Source organism: Meriones unguiculatus, chromosome 6 (genome assembly GCF_030254825.1).
Source record: "Meriones unguiculatus strain TT.TT164.6M chromosome 6, Bangor_MerUng_6.1, whole genome shotgun sequence".
NCBI lineage: Eukaryota > Metazoa > Chordata > Mammalia > Rodentia > Muridae > Meriones > Meriones unguiculatus.
Window position 1 is genome coordinate 96,479,820 of NC_083354.1, and position 19,252 is coordinate 96,499,071.

Consider the following 19,252-nt stretch of genomic DNA (forward strand, 5'->3'; position numbering starts at 1 on the left):
GAGGGACTGCCTCTGACATAATCTGATTGGCCTGCTCTTTGATCACCTCCCCCTGACAAGAGAGCAGCCTTACCAGGCCATAGAAGATGACAATGCAGCCACTTTTGATGAGAACTGATAGACTAAGGTCAGAAAGGAGAGGAGAACCTCCCCTATCAGTGTACTTGGGGAGTGGCATGCATGCAGAAAGGGGAGGGAGGGTTTTTTGTATGGGGGGATACAAAATGAATAAAGTGTAATTAATAAAAAAAAATTCTAAAAAAAAAAGGAGTCATTCTGATAGCAGAGCCAAGAGAAGTATGTTAGGGAGAAGGGCTTGAGAACTATATGAAAATGTTTATTGACTTCACTCTCTCCAGAGAGTGCAAGACAGATTGCTTTCTTGGCCAAAGAAAGCAATCTTTTTGAGTTTTAATTAAGATACAGATGCACTATGCAATCATAGTCATCATAGTCATTGATAAGCATGAAGCTGTAAAATACATTCACTTGAGAAGATAATAGGTTGATTGGCCTGGGATAGGGAGAAAATATAACCATAAAAGTAGACACATGTTGATAGAGAAAGACAGAAATTGAGGGAAACACCATTGCAATCAACTTTTACTTGTGGAGGTTATAATACTTCTGGTGCTTGCTAATAAGCTTTTGTGAAAGTAAACAACTAAAAGATGTGAAGTTTCAGTGAAACAACTAAAAGCAGTGACGGTAATCAACACTCACTGAAATGTACACGACATAGAGAAGTTAAGGGATATTACAGGGATGATGTGACATTACACTTGGAACATGCCATGTGACAAAAAGAAGGAATGATGTTCCAGAAAGAAGATATTCACACGTTGTGTCGTGGATACATTATGTAGAATGAAATATCTGAAGACGGGGGTTGAGTGTGACTCGATTGAGGCTCTGGACAATGGGGAAAGGGAGAATGTGGTGTAGACAGCTTTAGACTATGTAAATTTGGACTGTGCTCCATGCCATTGAAAAACTGTACAATAAGAATATGTTGAATCACACACTTCCTGGGACACATCTTCTGGGGGATGGATTTCTGGTAGACTCTTAACCTCTGCAGTTCTTGCATGGGAAAACAGGGAGAAGTATTTCATTTACTACAGCTGTGACCGCACTTCTTATTTGTATCTTATAAGGGTTTCAAATTCTGTAGAATATGAGACACCACAACAGAGCTCTAGAAAGACACAATATCTAATTCAAACATTTTGTTGCTTGGAGCAGACAACCTAGCGAAGTAATTTAAAGTAATATTGTCTCAAGACATTAGAAATCTTTGTTCAAGACAGTCTGGATTCATTGCTGTGGTTTACCTGAGGTAGAACATCATGGCAGCAAAAGTGTGTAAGAGAAGTATTTCTCCCTTATGAGAATCCCGAAACAGAAAAAAGAGCCCAAGACAACAGAACAGCGAAATCTCCCCAGAACCCCAAGTCCCTCAGCCAGGTCTCCTCCATAATTACTGCCCAGTCAAGGCATCAGAGCTCATCCATCCATGAAGAACATTCATAATCCAATCACTTCCACAAGTCCAACTTCTGAACATGTTTCAGAGAATGCTTAGTCCAATGTAGTATTTCAAAGCAAAGTGGCTTTGAATTATCTGTCTGTGCTTTTGCTCTGAGAGTGTGGGACTTGAGAATCTCAGGTCTCCCTCCTGTGAGATACATAGAAGGATTTTATTTCTCACTTCATGAAATTACATAAGGATGAATGCCTTCTGTAAACTTCTGTTGGGAAGAGTTAGTACAAAGTAGCTAACAAAAGACAAAGATCAAAATGTATTTAGAACACAATAGTCTTTTATCCAAGGATCCTGAATCAGTCAGTGTTCAATCTGAAAGTGATCTCACTGGAAATTCACTGGCATTGGAAGTTAGTACTGTTTTCTTGCATCTGTATTAAATAACCATTTCCACAGTCTACAAAGAAATTCTAATAGCTCTGGAGAAATAGGCATTTTGCCTATTACCACAAGACCTTGGAATCATTGCGGCAATCTAAACCAACAGCATTTTCCATTACCTTTTCTTGTAATAATGTAGAAGTTTGAAAATCGTACACTTTTTTCCTGAGGTTAAAAGACAGGAAATATTTTGGTGTGATTATTACTCTTGCCATCATGAAAAATTAGAGAATAAATGAATGAATACATTTAAATTCATAGATATCCTCCATAACTCCTAACAGTGCGTAGCTTTGAAATTTCAAAGAAATGTTGCTGTTATAAAGAAGTAAGAAGGACAAACACCAAAAAGGCTAAAGTAGAAGATGTTTAAGAAAATAGTGGGTGAGGATAAGGAAGGAATGGCAAGATAAGAGGGATGGAGAGAATGGGTTAAATACTTTCTTAGCGGAGCCAAGTACAATGGTAACTTTTAGGAGGAAAGCTCTTAAGATCTCATTATTTTAAACAATGGAGAGAAAATATGCAAACTATTTTTTTCTTAAAAGTTATGAAGAGACTCATTTGCATTTTATTATAAAAGAATAGTCTTCAAACAGCTGACTTCATCAACCTCATGGGTGAATACAGGCACAGAGGAGGCAATTAGAGAAGAGGCCAAAGTCCTCCAGAGCTCAGAAGCCCAGACATGTAAAAATATAGGTAAAGATAGGAAATGCCAGAATGGGTGATGCTAACTTAGATAATCACTTCAAGTCAACTGTGATGTCACCTGGGGGATTATGAAAACCAATTTTCCTCACCTATGATGATTATGTAATGAATATGCTTGACTTGTGCTAACATTTCTTAAGGTCTACTAAGGATTTCACTATCTCTCTCTTTCCTGTTAAGTAAGTTTAATTAAAATATTTATGATTTTGTTTTAATATACATTCAAAATAAGATCAGAGTGGGAGTAAACTGCATAGGTGTAACTGCCTTAGCCATTTCTTAAATTTTCTCCTGTTTTAAAGTTCTTAAAGAGAAAAAGTATCAAGTATCCTGGTATTTCCACTCTACCTAGTGTTTGCTGTTTTGTGCCCTGAGTGAGCAACTTAACTTGTGCCCTGGTTGGGCAAGTTATAAGTAATAGACAACAACTATTACATACTTGACCTGTAGTGATCATTTAAAAGGTGTCTAGCTTTGAGGCCCTGTTTGCTGATATTTGACCAATCTTTATAAATATACTGCTAGACCTTTCACTCATAGTGATACATTTCTCAACTTTCAAATTGATTTTATTCTATGTATTATTTTCCAAGAGCTACCATCAAAAATAAAATAAAAGGATCTCACACCTTGTGGTTTAAGACAGCAGAAGCTATGACCTTTCAGGTCTACGAGTTTCAAGTCTGACATCTCAATGTTAGCACAAACACGCAATCTCTGCTTCCTTCCTAGCAGAATCCTTCTCTCTCCTCTCAGATTCTGGTGTTTAGCTGTCAAGCCCTGTGATCCCTAGCTTGTAAGAGCAGACTTCAATTATTTCTTTCATGTTATAGACCCTCCACGCATATCTGGTTCTCTTTTTATGAAAACAATGATCATATTAGGTTGTGGCCTCATCTTATTTATTTACAATAATCATACATCCAATGTTTCTACTTAACAAATGAAGTTCAAAGGTTTCAAAGGCTGTGGATGTGAAGATGTTGACATAGATATTCTGGGGACATCATGCACCTCACTACACTCACACACTTATGATCATCGACTGCATAACTACCATTGATCATCAAGTGTAATTCACAGGCAGATAATTAGTGGGAAACTTGTTTAGCTCCCTAAGACAGCAGGAGATTAAGCCTCTGCTTCACAACATATCTCCCAATGCAAGCAAGCCCTAAATAAAAGATATTTTAGTCAGTATTGCTTCACTTAAATATATTTGCTCATTTTGTATTGTTTTCATCTTGAACCAGATCTGACTGTGTTTCAGTGCAGGCTTTGCTGCCCGTGGGCGATGAGTTACACAGGACAACAGGAAATGAAAGCTAGCACTAGGAGCACAGTCTGGTGCAGATATGTGTGACTGAGGACCTGCCTTGTTTTGTTTATGGCTTAGGTTGTCTTTTGTTTACCTAGACATGGAGAAAAGAGTTTTCCAGGAATAGCGGGATTACAACAAGAAGTAGGTCAAATATCGAAAATTGAAAGCGCTTCAATACAGAAGAGCATAACACACATTTGCCTTGCAGGACAGGAGAGCACCTGCATGCTTTGTTGAGGAGGCAGAGGTATTCTGTCATAAAATGTCACTGTGAGAAGGCTGAATTCAGAACCACTGCTGAGCTCACCATTGCATGCAGCCTCCAGGCAATACTAATGTGAGTCTCCTGCCTGTCCTCACTGCTGCCAGAAACAGGAGCCTTAGTCCTGCTCTGTGATTAAAAATCACCCTCTGGGGGGGTGGGGTCTGTGCCCAAAGCCTTCCAGAGAAAAACCGTTCTGTCTGGATTCTCTGAGGATCCTCTTAGCTTAGTGTTTCTGTCCTCTTCTGAAAGCTGGCCATGACAGAGGCCTGATCTACTCACGGTTTGTCTATATTTACAGCCACTACTGTTCTCTCTGGGTACCAGTTACTCCAAAGTCACTGGATGTGGGGAAAAAGAATTGCAGATGATGGGCTCTGATGTCCATATCACCTGTTCATCAATCTCTGCATATTCTAAGGTTATTCATACAAAAATGTTTCAAAAGAATGCACATGGAGTACTTTTGAAAAGCAAACATTTGTGTAAAAATGAAGCTTTTGGGTTTTGTGGTGTTGGTTGCAGCTTTTTGAAAGGTAATTATTACACTGAGTGATTGTTAGCATGGAACACAAGGCCCTCATGATCTCATCTTATGCAGTCAGCATTTCTATTGAATTGTAAGCATGGCATTCAGATTCCCAACCCATTTTTGTCTTCCTGGCATTTGCCTGGATGAGCGTATTTCATTGCTCATTTTAATCAACTATCTTTTTTTGACATGTAATTATTCAAATTGTCTTCACACAGTAAACAAGAAGTCCCTCTAAGGCATTCTACACTAAGGGGAGACAGCAAAGTGTGGGAACTTCAGTGTGTGAGCTCTACGGCCTGCCAGATGTCTTCACAGTGAAAATTGATAACTTCATTCTCAGTTTATCCACTAGCAAAATATGAATGATAGTAATTCTACCTGTTTCTTAGGACATTTGAAAATATAAAAAGAAATTTTATCAAGACAAAGAGAGAAACCTTTCCTCTTCTGTTCTTTGAGTCAACAAAGCACGCGGGGTGGGAGGCGGGGATTCTCCTGTATCTCCCTTATCAAACCATTCTATATCCACAAATATAAATATATTTCTGGTATTAACAGGAGATTGGAAAAATCTCTCAGGCTAAGGGCTCAGTCCCACATTACTGCCCCTATCCCTAATTTGCATGTAGAATATATTCATTTTACCCACAACTTCTGATTCATCAGTTGGAAAACAGAAGTTCTTCTGAACTCATTTTTGGGTCTGTTAACTTGGTGGAATAACTCTCAGAGCTCAGGAATATCTTTCTTATTTTTGCCTGCTCATAATAAAGTACAACTCATGCAAACGGAAGAGTTGCAACTGTGTCTGTCTATGTGCGATGATAAAGGTCTACAGTAGGATCAGGACCATCAGCTACTTCTGGTTGGGGTGCAAAGAAGCTGTCACTCTCATGACTTGTGCACCCCATGAGATTCACGTCTGCTCCTCCTCTTTGTCTAGATTCTAAGGAACCAAGCAGTCCCACCACATTTACCTTTTAATCATTCCTGGCCAATCAAAACAATGTCAGTGATCTAGTTTAGATGCCCAACAGCCGTGGCCTGTACTATAATCCTGTTCATTGGAGTAAGACATAACGCAGCAAGGATCCCTAACCAATTGCTACTTTGCAGAAACCCAAGTCTCAGGTATATCCTACAGGCTTCCACTCAGGTACAAGAAATTTCTAAGTTCAGGTCTGAATTAGTCCATTGATTAGATGAAACAAAGTAGCTCATTTAAAAAACACAGCCTAGTGGCTGTGTCACCAGCCCACACCTAGAGCAACAATCAAGGGTGTTTTGTTTCTGGCCTGTGCTGTGAAATTTCTGACCTTTGTGCCTTTGTCAAGGCTGTCCCCATGCCAATGGTGCCTTCCCCCTATTCATCTGATTAACGTCCAGTGGCAAATGACCCTCAAAGTCTCAGATAAGGCAGCATATTTAGGAAACAGTACTCAGTGTTACGCCAAGGCGGGGTATTTTCTTAGTGTTTCTAGTGCTTCCTGAACTTATAGCTCTGAATGTACCTAGCATGCAAGCATAACTCTGTGTGTGTGTGTGTGTGTGTGTGTGTGTGTGTGTGTGTGTGTGTGTGTGTGTCTAGCATCAAGAATTATGTTGAGATAGAGATAGAAAGACCTAGGAGGGTCTGGAGTTCCACAAAGAGAGCCACAGAACCAAAAATCTTGGTCTAGGGGTCTTTTCTGAGACTGATACTCCAACCGAGGACCACTCATGGAGACAACCTGGACCCCCAGCACAGAGGTAGCCTGTGGCAGCTCAGTCTCCAAATGGGCTCCCTAATAATGGGAGCAGGGGCTGTCTCTGACATGAACTTAGCGGCTGGCTCTTTGATCACCTCCACCTCAGTGGGGAGCATCCTGACCAGGCCACAGAGGAAGACTATGAAAGACAGTCCTGATGAGACCTGATAGGCCAGAGTCAGATGGAAGGGGAGGAGGTCCTCCCCTATCAGTAGACTGGGAAAGGGGCATGGGAGGAGAGGAGGGAGGGAGGGCAGGATTGGGAATGAGAGTAGGGGTACAGCTGGGATACAAAGTGAATAAATTGTAATAAATAAAAAATATATATTAAAAATTGTAACAAAACCCCTAAATACTTTTATTCATAAGTAAAAAAATATGTTTTAAGAATTTACAGTTAATGTTTATCTAGTGTATATTTGATTATTTCTTAGGCATGATAAATTCACTTAATTTCTCCCTTTAAGGCAGAGAAATTGAGAACAGATAGACGTTAGAGTTAGATATGATGTGTTCTTTGTCCACAGTTTGAAGGACAATAGACTCAAGAATGCTCTGGCAGTCCTAAATGGGACATCTATATTAACTCCAAAACCATCAAGGCTCAGAAAATATCACTGATATTTTCTGAAATATCAGAAAAAATATGAGAGCCAAGGAATGGGAGAAGGGCTGTGAAACACTGTCTTCTGAGCATGACAGGGACATTGTATTCATGAACTCACAGCCAAAGTTCTGGCACAGTAGAAGAAATCCAGGCCCTGCTCCTTACCAAGTAGCTTTGGCTGTTGATATGTGGGGAGAAGAAAGAAAATCACTGTTCTTTTAAAGAGGTGGGCAGCTGGCAGGTTTCCCATGAATGGCCACACTCATGTACATATGAACATCACTAACAAGACCTTGTGAGTTGTAGGGGAAAAAAAACACATGATATTCTGAGGGACCAAGTTGAGGGAACATTGAAGGCATTGGAAGAGATATCTTGGGATTGGATATAACAGTACTGCTCTCTCTACACACACACACACACACACACACATATTGAGTTATTGAGTTGAATAGGATGGATATAATAATGCTATGATTATTTTTGGCATGTATCTTCATTATAATCATTCACTTTTGTGTGACTGGATATGTCAGAGCTTTGAGATGGTATGGTCCTTTAGCTTACAGCTACCAGTACGCAGTCTCTTTACCTTTAGAAGCCAGAAAACAAAGCTCATAAATAAAGCTTGAGCTGTGTTACTCATCTAACTGTTGCTGAGGTTAGTGATAGCAAGTATACCTTCTTTGGTGATATATCAAGCTAGCAGTGTGTGCAGTGCACAGCTTAAGAAAGTCGACATCAGTTTCCACAATTCTGAATCAGGTCTGGCAGCTGCTCAGCTTTCGTTTCCAGAGAAAGTTGGTGTGTGCCAGATAAAATCTGTGAGGAATTTGGTAGTCATGGTTTGTGGTTTCATCCATTCAGTTAGTTATTTACCGATTCATTAGATAGTCAATCTTCAACAAATACTTTGCTAATTTGTGCCAAATAATAATCCACACTATAAAATGAAGTGAAAAATGAGCTCTAGATCTTGCTATAAATAAAATTCCAGAAGAATAAATTCAATGAACTAATTAGAATAAAAGGATAACAAGTAACAAGTTAGAAATAACTCTGGAGAAGGAGAAAAAAATAACGGAGGTGTGATTTTTCAAAGTATTATTTAAGGTAGTCACTAGAGCAGTAAGGCAAGTCCATGAGGTCCCTCGGCAATCTAGGACTCAGACACATCAGACAACTTTAAGAAACAGAGCTGGATTACTAAGAGGCCACATGATTCTACTAAATTATTGTTATGATTTTAAGACTTAAGTGTGTGTTAGCATGAATGGATTGCCCAAATGACAAGAAATTGTAAAAGTACACGTCAAATCGTCAGCAAAGCCTGAGAGTTAGAGAAGACAGGAAATGAATGCTGATCGCCGCATCTGAAAAGTATGTGCCAGTAATGACACTATCAATAACATTTTAAAATAAGAATGCCACCATGAAAAGCTCAGGACTCAGGTTTGCTCTTCCCTCCCTTTCAGATGCTTGACAAGGTCAACTCCAAAAAACATCCTTAGGAGATTTTACTTTTCATTTTTACTTTCTATTCTTGTCCCTACATGTAGATAGGAACCAACAGACTGGATGTCACCTGTCTCAATTCCAAGAACATATGAAAAGTTGCCCTATTGATTGAAGGCTGCTAAATCTACAGAAGAAATAACTTGTGATACAAAAGTACACACCTGTCCAGAAATTACCTTCTTCTTCATGGTATGCATAATCAATGAAAGCAGAACACGCTACCTTACCCAGCTGCTTGTGCTCCTGTGGTTTCATCTTGCTGCTGGACCGGAGGGTCTTTCCAGCTCTGCTCTGAAGACCACACCTGTCCCAGCAGTACGGGGCGGGAGCCACTTCCTCATCTCAAGAAGTAACGATGGTAGTTTTCTTTTCATGAGGAAATAAGCTTACATTTGAAAGTGGTTCAACTTCGTGAACATTTTAAAAGATAATATAAAAATGTGCTATGTGAAATGATATAATACAATGTCTTAAAGCCAGGCAGTTCTAGAGGTACTTAGCTAAGTGTCCTTGAGCTGACTTCTTAGTAATATTTCACTCCTATGTATCTTTTCTTGTTTTGAAGTTAAATAATAATGATGATAAGGGTGGGAATGATGGTGTTGTTTGATGGTGGTGATGATGATGATGATGATGATGATGATGATGGAAATAAGGGTGATGGCAATAATAGTGATAGAGATAATGACGGCAATGACAGAGCAATGATATTTATTTAGTACTAATTGTAGAGCAGAATTTCAGACTACAAAGTAGGAAACAAAAGCCATCATTGGCCTAGGATGGAATATAAGTTGAATCCGTAAGAAAAAGATTCAGAGTCAGACTTCTTTGAGATTTAGGATAAATATCAGTTGAGGGAGAACAACAAACTAATTCTTAAGAATGTAAAAACAAAAACCAGTGACGAATATGCTCTTGGTGAAGACAATGGTCATGTTTTCATATAAAAATCCCTGTGGAGTCATTTCAAATAGAAAAAGAAGAAAAGGGGTTGCAATGGTTGGTCAGTAATTACCAATGTGACCCGACTAAGAGATATCTTGTACCAGAAAAGCACACTTCTGGGTTGATCTGTGGGGTGTTTTAAGAGAAGATTGACATGTGTGGCAGTGCCTGAGGATAAAACCCCTGGATTACCTCCCTTCATAGGCTGATCCCTAAATGAGGAAAAGCTGAAGCAGAAAGAAGCTAGCACCGCTGAGCATCTTCTGAGTTCCCTCCTCTACATGTGAATGTGCTTATCACTACTGCATGGATACCAGGCTTCAGTATTTTCATTTTTCCAAAGTGGAATCAACAGCAAGCACTCTCCAGGGAGCATTTAGGACTCCAGAGTCAGATCACAACTGCTCAGGCAATCTGGAGTGAGAAGATACCAGAGTCCCTGCCTCTGCTGATGGAGAGATGCAGTTGGATTTCAAAGCCCTCCTGTTCTAAACCAATACAATCCCTTTTTATCACACACATGCACACACAAACATGCACACACAAAGACACACACACACACACACAATTCTCTTCTAGAGATTCTTGATGACAAAGGGAAGCTTAAATGTGCTAAGCAGCAATAGATCTGGTCAAATAAACTGACACCTGAAATAGTTACAGCTTTTAGAATTATCCTCTGTACTTAGGTGCACTTTTCTCATTTGTGTTACTATATGTTTACACTTAATCCTGAAATTAATGTAGACATATAATTATGTTACATACTTCTGCATGAACTTTATTTTGTCAGAGATACTCTTAGATATTTTACACATTTTACTTTATCCTTTGTGATTCTAGTTCAGTTCCTGTTGAGTGTTTGCTATTGAGAAAATGATTTCATTCTTAAAGAGCTTTGAATTTAATCAGTTCTTTGTTTGGCTTTTGGGAAGCTTGGTGTACTTTTGTTTGTTTCTTGTTTTGGCTTCTAAAGACAGGGTCTCACTATATAGCTCTGGCTGTCCTGGAGCTCACTGTGTGGAACAGGCTGGCAATGAGCTCACAAAAATCCTTTTTCTTTTTCCTCCTGAACGGTGGAATAAAAACCAGCTAGAAGGTTAGCATGTTAAACTGGAGTTGTGACCAGTCAATAAGGATGAACTTTAGACGTAGATTCACAACTCTTGGCAAATTGTGCTTGTATAATGATTTGTTAAGTACAACCTTAGAAATCTTTCAGCAGTGTCCAGCTTTAGTTAAAGCTTAGATTGACAGCTTCCAGTTGTCAATCCTGTAGCTCATTTTCTCTGAGGTTTGTTAGTTATGTGTTACTGCACTATAATCCACCTCCAAACTCTGGCTTAAAGCCACATGTTTATATTTGTGTGGATCAGAACTTGGGGAGCTGCTCAGTTTTCTGGCTAGACAGTTTTCCTCTGGACAATGAGTCACAGCCCTGAGAGTCCAATAACTATCATGCATGCATCACACAGAACCTGTCTGCCCCTCCTTAAGCTGATCCTCAGGAAAGCAGACCCCAAGGGCCCGATGTAAGAGAACCATTTTGCTCCCATAAAGATAAGACAGACCATTGCAGCCTGTCATCTAGAACATTCATTCATTCATTTAACATGCATTTTGTAAGTTTCAGTCATTTGCCAGTTTTCTAAGCACAGCTTAGAACACAGCTGTGGGGAAAATCCCTTTCTCTTTTTGAGAAAGAAAGAACTATAAACACACTGTCATATTTTTTAGGAGGCACCATTATGTAATATCTAGGAACTAGGTCAGGCAGAAACAAAAGAATTTTTAAATTTATTCTTACAGGAGGACTAGAGCTAAGAAACACTATTTGATTTTGTATTACTGTGGTACCTGCCAAAGGCTGATGATGTGTTAAATGACAGGCACAAGGGAGCTGCACTTTTTTTATTTTTTATTTTTATTATTAGTTACATTTTATTGACTCTGTATCCCAGCTGTATCCCACTCCCTCATTCCCTCCCAATCTCACCCTCCCTCCCTCCCTCCCTCCCTCCCTACCTAATCTCCCTCCCCCTTTCCAAGTCCACTGATTGGGGAGGACCTCCTCCCCTTTCATCTGACCCTGTTTTATCAGGTATCTACAGGACTGGCTGCAAAGTCCTCCTCTCTGGCCCAGCAGGACTGCTCCTCCCTTGGGGGGTGGGGAGGTCAAAGAGCCTGCCATTAAGTTCATGTCAGAAATAGTCCCTGTTCCTCTTATTAAGGAAAACCAATTGGTTACTGAGCTACCATGGGCTACCTCCAAGCAGAGTTTCTAGGTTATATTCATACATGGTCCTTGGTCGAGTATCAGTCTCATAAAAGACCCCTATGCCCAGATATATTCGGTCCTTGTGGAGCTCCTATCCTCTCCACGTCATACTAACTCCCCCTTCTTTCATATGATTCCCTGCACTCTGCCAAAGGTTTGGTTATGAGTCTTAGTATCTTCTTTGATACACTGCTAGGTAGAGTCTTTCAGAGGGGAGCTGCACTTTTAATGATGCAAGATTTACATGAATTCAGCTAATAAAATCAGCTAGAACCACAACTGACTATCAGCCCAATATTAAAGTAAAAGAGCATTTATTCCGGGCTTAATAACCCAAGTCAATATTATAGAAAAGAATTCAACAAGATGTGTTCATAGTGATGCCCCTTTTGTGGTAACAGAAGAATTAGAATTTTCTAAGTGGCAAAGCTATAATGTAGAAGCATAGCAGACACCTCAACAATTATGTGGATAGACAACAATTAGAGTTTAGTGGAAACAATTACAATAGAAATAAATTATTAAAATAATAGAAAAAAGTGTAGCAGTATTGACCTTGTATGACTCTTCATATCTCTTATTCTGCATTCCCATGATAATAGGCAGATGCATAATTTTCAAATGTGAATGTGGTGTGGCTGCTAGGTAGATGCTCCATCTCTCACATCCCTCTCTCTCTTTCTCTCTCTCTTCCTCTCTCTTTTCGATACATATAAGTCATTTGTAGGTTTTATTTTTATTTTTATATTATAAGGACTCTTAATAATATGATATAAAATATTTAATAATATAAAAATATATACATTGAGAATGCCACCTAAAAGCAATCTCTTTCATTCTATCTCTTTCTCCTCCCCGATTTGTGTGTGTGTGTTTACATCTAAAGAAACAAGGGTTCTGATTAAAAGGTATGTATGTATTTTGTCTTGAATTTTGACCTGCAATTAAGTAGTTAAAAATGTACATGTTTTAAACACATGGGTTGTAAACATTTCAAAAGCATAATTCTGATCTTATAATTCACAGGTCAGAATAGAAAACAGATACGGAAAAAAAGTTCTCACAGAGAGTGACAGTTCAGGGGCATGGTCTCTATCAGTCTTTCAAGCAATATTAGCATTTTCCCCACAGTATTCACAGAGGCTGGCACATATTTAATGTGATCAAATTAATACTTCTTCTTAGCATATACCAATAATAATGGCCACTCAAATAAAAGTAAAAAAAAAAAAAAAAAAGGTGATATTTTCCTAAGTTAGATTGACTGCTGAAATGCAGATTGAGTGATAAAGTCCTTTGAGGTTTGCCACACTGCTTCCTTGGCTTGTCAGCCTGTTGCTTCTCTAGGAATGGTCTCTACCACCAAGATCCAGCAAAGCTGGAGAATGTTTTTTGTTTGTTTGATTTTGAGACAGGGTATGCTTTGCTAAGTAGTCCAGGCTGGATTTAAATGCACATTTCTCCTACTTTGGCCAGAAACAATTTTCTCATGTCTCTTCTGCCTGTCTTATTTAGAATTTCCTTTTATTCAACTGGTGAAATCGTTCATAAACCTGAAACCACATCCATCACAGCATTATTTTTTTAGGTCTCTCCTGGTACCTCATATTGGACTTTCCCCCTTCCTCTGAGCAAGCAAATGTCAAAACAACATTTTTTTGTCACTGTTTTGAGGCTGCCTTTTCACCATCCTGGCATCATGTGCTGAGCCTTGGGAGCATGTTTGTGTGCCACTGGTTCTAGAACGGCTGCCATTATTGCAGCCATTATGTGATGGCTCTGCAGAGTGATACACCAGAAATGTGTTCATTAAAGATGGACGGAGTGATTATGGAAGCCAGGACAGATATGTCTTTTTTCTCACAACCACATGACATTTAGCTTCTGTGTGTGGCAACATGGAAAGAAAAAGTTAGAATAACAGTCAAAAGTAGTGAATCAAAAAAAAAAAAAAAAAAAACAATCCAAGCATCTACTTGCACAAAAGCTTACAACAGAGTGGGACTTATTCACATTTCCCACCTTTCCTGACCCTGGTGGTCATTAAAGAGTACATGTCAGAGGTACAAGTAGGTTTGTGGGCAGGATGGAAGTTACATCATAGGCATGTCTCTGTCTGAGTAGCACAGAAAGCTAACAAAGCAAAATCAAAGAAAACTGTTTCTTATTGAGCAGACAAAGCAGAAATTGTATCCATCACTCCTGCTTATGTCCATTGGTAAGAAATTGCACCCAGTGGCCACTGTTAGCTTCAAGGATAGCAAAACATTTGGTAGCAGGCAGTGCCTGGGAAGAACAAGAAAATGGCTGATGGAGGGATTCCCTCAGTAACTAGCCTACAGTCAGAATCTGGCTGAAATTCTGTGGGGAATTCAGATGTCATTTGGTTTCAGAAGAAATCATCCTAAAGTAATATCAAGAGTTGTGATAACACATGGCTAAAGTTGGCACAATGAAGAATTCTTCAATATTTAAACTTGAGACTGAAGACAGAGATAGACCAAGAACAACAAAGATCAACTGCTTTCCTTTGTCTGCCAAGGTCAAAACGGATTCCTTTTGCCAACTCACAGTGTTCACTGATGGTCCCTTTACTGCATTCCAGAAACCTGAAAACTATACTGTGGGCTTAATGACCAGTAACTGTTCTTCTGAAGAACCATGCAAAAACGTAAAATGTCAAAATTCTAAAGACCTAATTAGATAATAGAGAGAACAGAACAAGTGAAAGCAGTGGGAAAGAAGAGAAGCCAAATTAAGCAGAGGAAATCCTTTGCAAGTGTCAATTTCACACTGCTTGAGTTAGGATCTTCAATGCAACTCCCCCTGCCCCAACCCCGCCCCGAAGGTCATACACTGCCTGTGGTGGAAGGTGTGAGCTCTGCACTGTGCCATTTCCTGCCCTTTTTACAAACTGCAGAAGCAATCCAGACAATGTTAAGGCCCTCGTCTTTCCTGTGGAATAAAATTAAAGCTGTAAAGCTTCACATAAATGGTGGCAGCAGGGAGGAGCTAAAGCAGAGCAAAATTTGAAAATGGAAATCAGATTTTCAGAATAAAGAGGAACCTCCTTGAACTAAAGTATTCCTCCTGAAAGAAAAAAATTACATATCAAATAAAATACATTAAGTTCGACATAATTTTCTTGTTATAAAAACAGCTATGAATATGGAACAGAAATTTTAAGGATCCAAAAGAACCTTAAATGTACCTACTAAGAAATTAAAACTAGGGCTAGGATGTTGATTTTAGTTTTGATATGAAACTGAAGTTGACAGAAGATTGAAGAGGCCAACATTTAAGCCCAGGGGAAAATGGCAATTTTTAGAAGGAAAAGGGGGTATTCATGTCACTGACATGTTAATGCGTATTTTAATCAAACAGAGCGAGAGACCACACTTTGCAAAGCAGAAACCTGAGGGCATAGTGATCTCTGGATTCACTGTGCATTTTTAGCTTCCTAATCATCCATGCCAGTGATTCTGTCCCTTTTCATTCAGTGTTTTCTTCCAACAAGCTTGCCTTCACAGGTCTCACTGTCTTTTGAGTCCCTGTACTGTTTACTGTGACAGCCAGGTGGTGCTCGTGTTTATCTATGTGAATTGTCCTGTAGGTTTATAAGCAATCCTTTCATGTGCGAACCTTAACATGCAGCTAACTTAACCCAGAGTTAAGAGTCAGACAGACACTGTCTCAGCAATGTACATGAGGAGCATGAGGCTAAGATACAGCGATGAGTGTAGGGAAAGAGAAAACAGAAAGGACTCGGGTTTATCCATTAAATACACATATGTCTTTCTTTATGTATTTATTTCCCTGTGTGTCATGGTATGTTCTAAATATTTTGAAAATAATAGTTCTTTGAATGCTCATGGAGGCCCAAGTAGGCAAGCATTATACAATATCATTCACAAAAGCCAGTTAGTACTGTGACATTGTCAGTCGGCAGGTGAATTGGGTCCTTCTTAGCCTCCCATCTTCAGTCTCCTGACTTTCTTAAGATTACACTTGTATATCAGATCTCAGAAACCAGCTCTTAGAATTGGATAGAGAAAGTCTGCCTGAGGTAACATCTGGCTTAGAAAAAGAATCTGTGCTTTTATCTCCTCTGGGGAATCTTCCCTGAGGATTTTCCTGGCTCCCAAATCCCTGCCAATGCTGTGGGGGAGGGAGAGATGGTAGACTTAATTCTTATCCTGTTATTACCCAGTAGATAATCCTCCACCCTAGGTCTTCCTGCACAAGCCTGGAAGTCAGGCTGTGTCAGACTGTTGAACATCACACCTAAACTAAGGGCTTAGCATCCGTCTCACACTCACCTACGGGATGCAATACGTACTGAGTCGACTCAATGACTTTTGCTCTCACTGTAATTCTTCATGATACTCCTGCTACGTTTGTCTCTATCAGAACACATTTTAACCTCAGTTTAACACATTGCTAACTCATTATAGCACTGCAAATACACCTCAGACCATAGACCACTATTGGGCTCCTAAGAAGCATGAAGAGACTTGCTTAAGGTAAGTCAGGAAGTCTAAATTCTGAAGCTAGCCTTCACATGGCCTGCAGCTAGCTACCTTTTGCTGTTTGAGCCTCAGTTTGGCCATCTAAGAATTAGGAGAATGAGTGGTCCCTGTACAACAGAACTGTTGAAAATGTTAAATGTACACATACTCATACATGTACATACACACACACACACACACACACACACACAGAGAGAGAGAGAGAGAGAGAGAGAGAAAGATAGTATTTAGTAAGTGACAATAACTTCACAACATCTCAAAGATAACCTTTCTTCACATATCAAAGGTCATCAAAGAATTAATAAAGTATTTCTGGTTGCAGAATATGTCACACCACTTAGTTGTCCTGGAATTTGAATAAGCAATTTGGAATCTAGAGAAGTTTTTAATCATCTTGTCATGGGAAGCAAATGCCACTGGATGAAGTGCAAAGTTGCCAATATGACCAAGCACTCAGGCCCATAACAGAAGCATTCTTAAATAGTTTATTCAGTGAGTTTTGTCATAGCATGTGTCTTACTAGAAAAAGGTTTTCTTTTTTTTTTTTTTTCAATGCAGTTTATTCAGGAACATTGAACAATCCTCGGACCCCGGGGAAAGCCAGCCCACAGCTTAAATAGACTCTGGGTAGCCAACCCAGGCGTGCCACGGGGGCAATGCAGATAGGTCCACATACATGGTAGCAAGCCAGATCCTCGGCCTTAGCCAAATGTGGAGTTGTTCGTGACAGAGAGCACTCACCATCGGGAAGGTGGAAGGCAGAAACCAGCTCCATCTTTAAGGCATAGCATTCCGCAGCTCTCTACAGTTCCCCCTTTTTGTTTTAGACGCATCAGGCAAGAGTAGAGGTCTGATCTCTGATATTAGAAATAAATTGGGACTTTGTACAGATGTTCATTTAGGTGTCATCCACCCAAAGAGCATCAGACCGTCCGATACCTTTTTCTCAGAGGCGGGACCTGGGGCATCAACCCGCATGCAATCAGACATGCTCTTCTCTGGGTCCAAAGCGGCTGACCCTGAGTGCAGTGCTTAGCCTCGCATCCTGAGCGTATCATTTTAGTTTTTTATGGTATCCAACCATGCTTGGGGAGAATGTCCTGCTTCAATGGCTGTAAAGGCCTGAATGATCATGGCTGCATCACACTGTTGTGAGACTCTAATCTTGCATATATACCACAGGCAAACCAAGGAGACCAACACCAGAAGGCCTGCTAACGCTCCTATGCCCGCCCATTCCTTCAGATGATTCATGGCTGCAGCAATCCATGTTGATAATCCTGTGGCTAGTCCTGCGTCCACTCCGGTAGAATTTACTGTGACAATGGCCACTCTCAGCTGCTCCATTGTAGTATCGAATTCTCCAGTCCCAATTACCTAAAATATAGCTCGACAATTGTTTAGACAGATTTGCAGCGCAGGAAAAATTCTCATATTGTATGCTAGTGACACAAAGTCCAGCATACTTTCATTGACAGCCAGGTTGAGCGATTTGCCATAGGGTATCAATTTGCTCCTGCAAGAGGTCAATCCTCTGATTGAACACCATCAAGCTTCCTTTTAGTTGAGCATTAATTCCTTTATGTACAACTAAGGCATGAGCTACATTGGCTAAATGATTATTCAGGGTCTGAGCAGTCTGCCCAGTATGACTCATGGCTAATGCCCTGGTGGTAGCTCCAACAGCCGTCAATGAGATGGTAGTAACAATGGTGGCTGTAGTTCCAAGATCCCTTTTCTGTCTGAAGAGAGTCATAGCGTGAGGGGCATCAATGGGCACAGGCACCCAGTGAGGCATGCGAGTAACCAGGCATACCTAACTTTACTAGCATTCCAGCATTGGGCAAAAAAGCAAGTATCATTACCACAATTACTTGGCTCTATCTGGCTAATAATGAATAAAAATGGGGGATATAGACAAACAGGTGTGGGCTTATAGGAAATATTATGAGAAGCCTTAACCCCTCGTTGGAACATCCTGCGTCAGTTCTAGAACTAGCAGTGGTGGTGTCCGAGGTCTGAGTAGGTTCAGGAGACCATTGCCCCCAGGGGCGAGACGTGCTCCATGCCAATTGACTAACTCCATGTTTTCCTCCAATTTTGAAAGTCATTTAAGGTTCTTAAATTACTTTTTTCCCTTTTTTTCTTAAATTTTTCATCAATTACACTTTATTCATTCTGGAAAAAGGTTTTCTTAATGTAAACAATTTCGTTTTCTGTTCTTTGAGCCTCATTAAATTATGTTAAATCCTTGGAAGGAAAATAAAATTAGTAATTTGGCCCTTGTTAGTCTTACTAAGATTAATGGTGTATTTTTTAAATGAAAAGGTTTTTTTGGGAGTGAAGTTCAATCACTCCTCAATTTATTAGAAAATTGAATTTAAGCTCATTGGAACAGAATTGTAACCATTGATAAGAACGTTTTGGTCTATATCAAGGCACAATGACATTAAATGTTTTAAATTAGATTTTTTATGATTCTATGACACCTTAAAAATAGAAAACTGCATCTGAAGGAATGGGCGGGCATGGGAGCGTTAGCAGGCCTTCTGGTCTTGGTCTCCTTGGTTTGCCTGTGGTATATATGCAAGATTAGAGTCTCACAACAGTGTAATGCAGCCATGATCATTCAGGCCTTTACAGCCATTGAAGCAGGACAGTCTCCCCAAGCATGGTTGGCTACCATAAAAAGCTAAAATGTTATGCTCAGGATGCGAGGCTAAGCACTGCACTCAGGGTCAGCCACTTTGGACCCAGAGAAGAGCATGTCTGATTGCATGCGGGTTGATGCCCCAGGTCCCGCCTCTGAGAAAAAGGTATTGGTCGGGTCTGATGCTCTTTGGGTGGATGACACCAAAATGAACA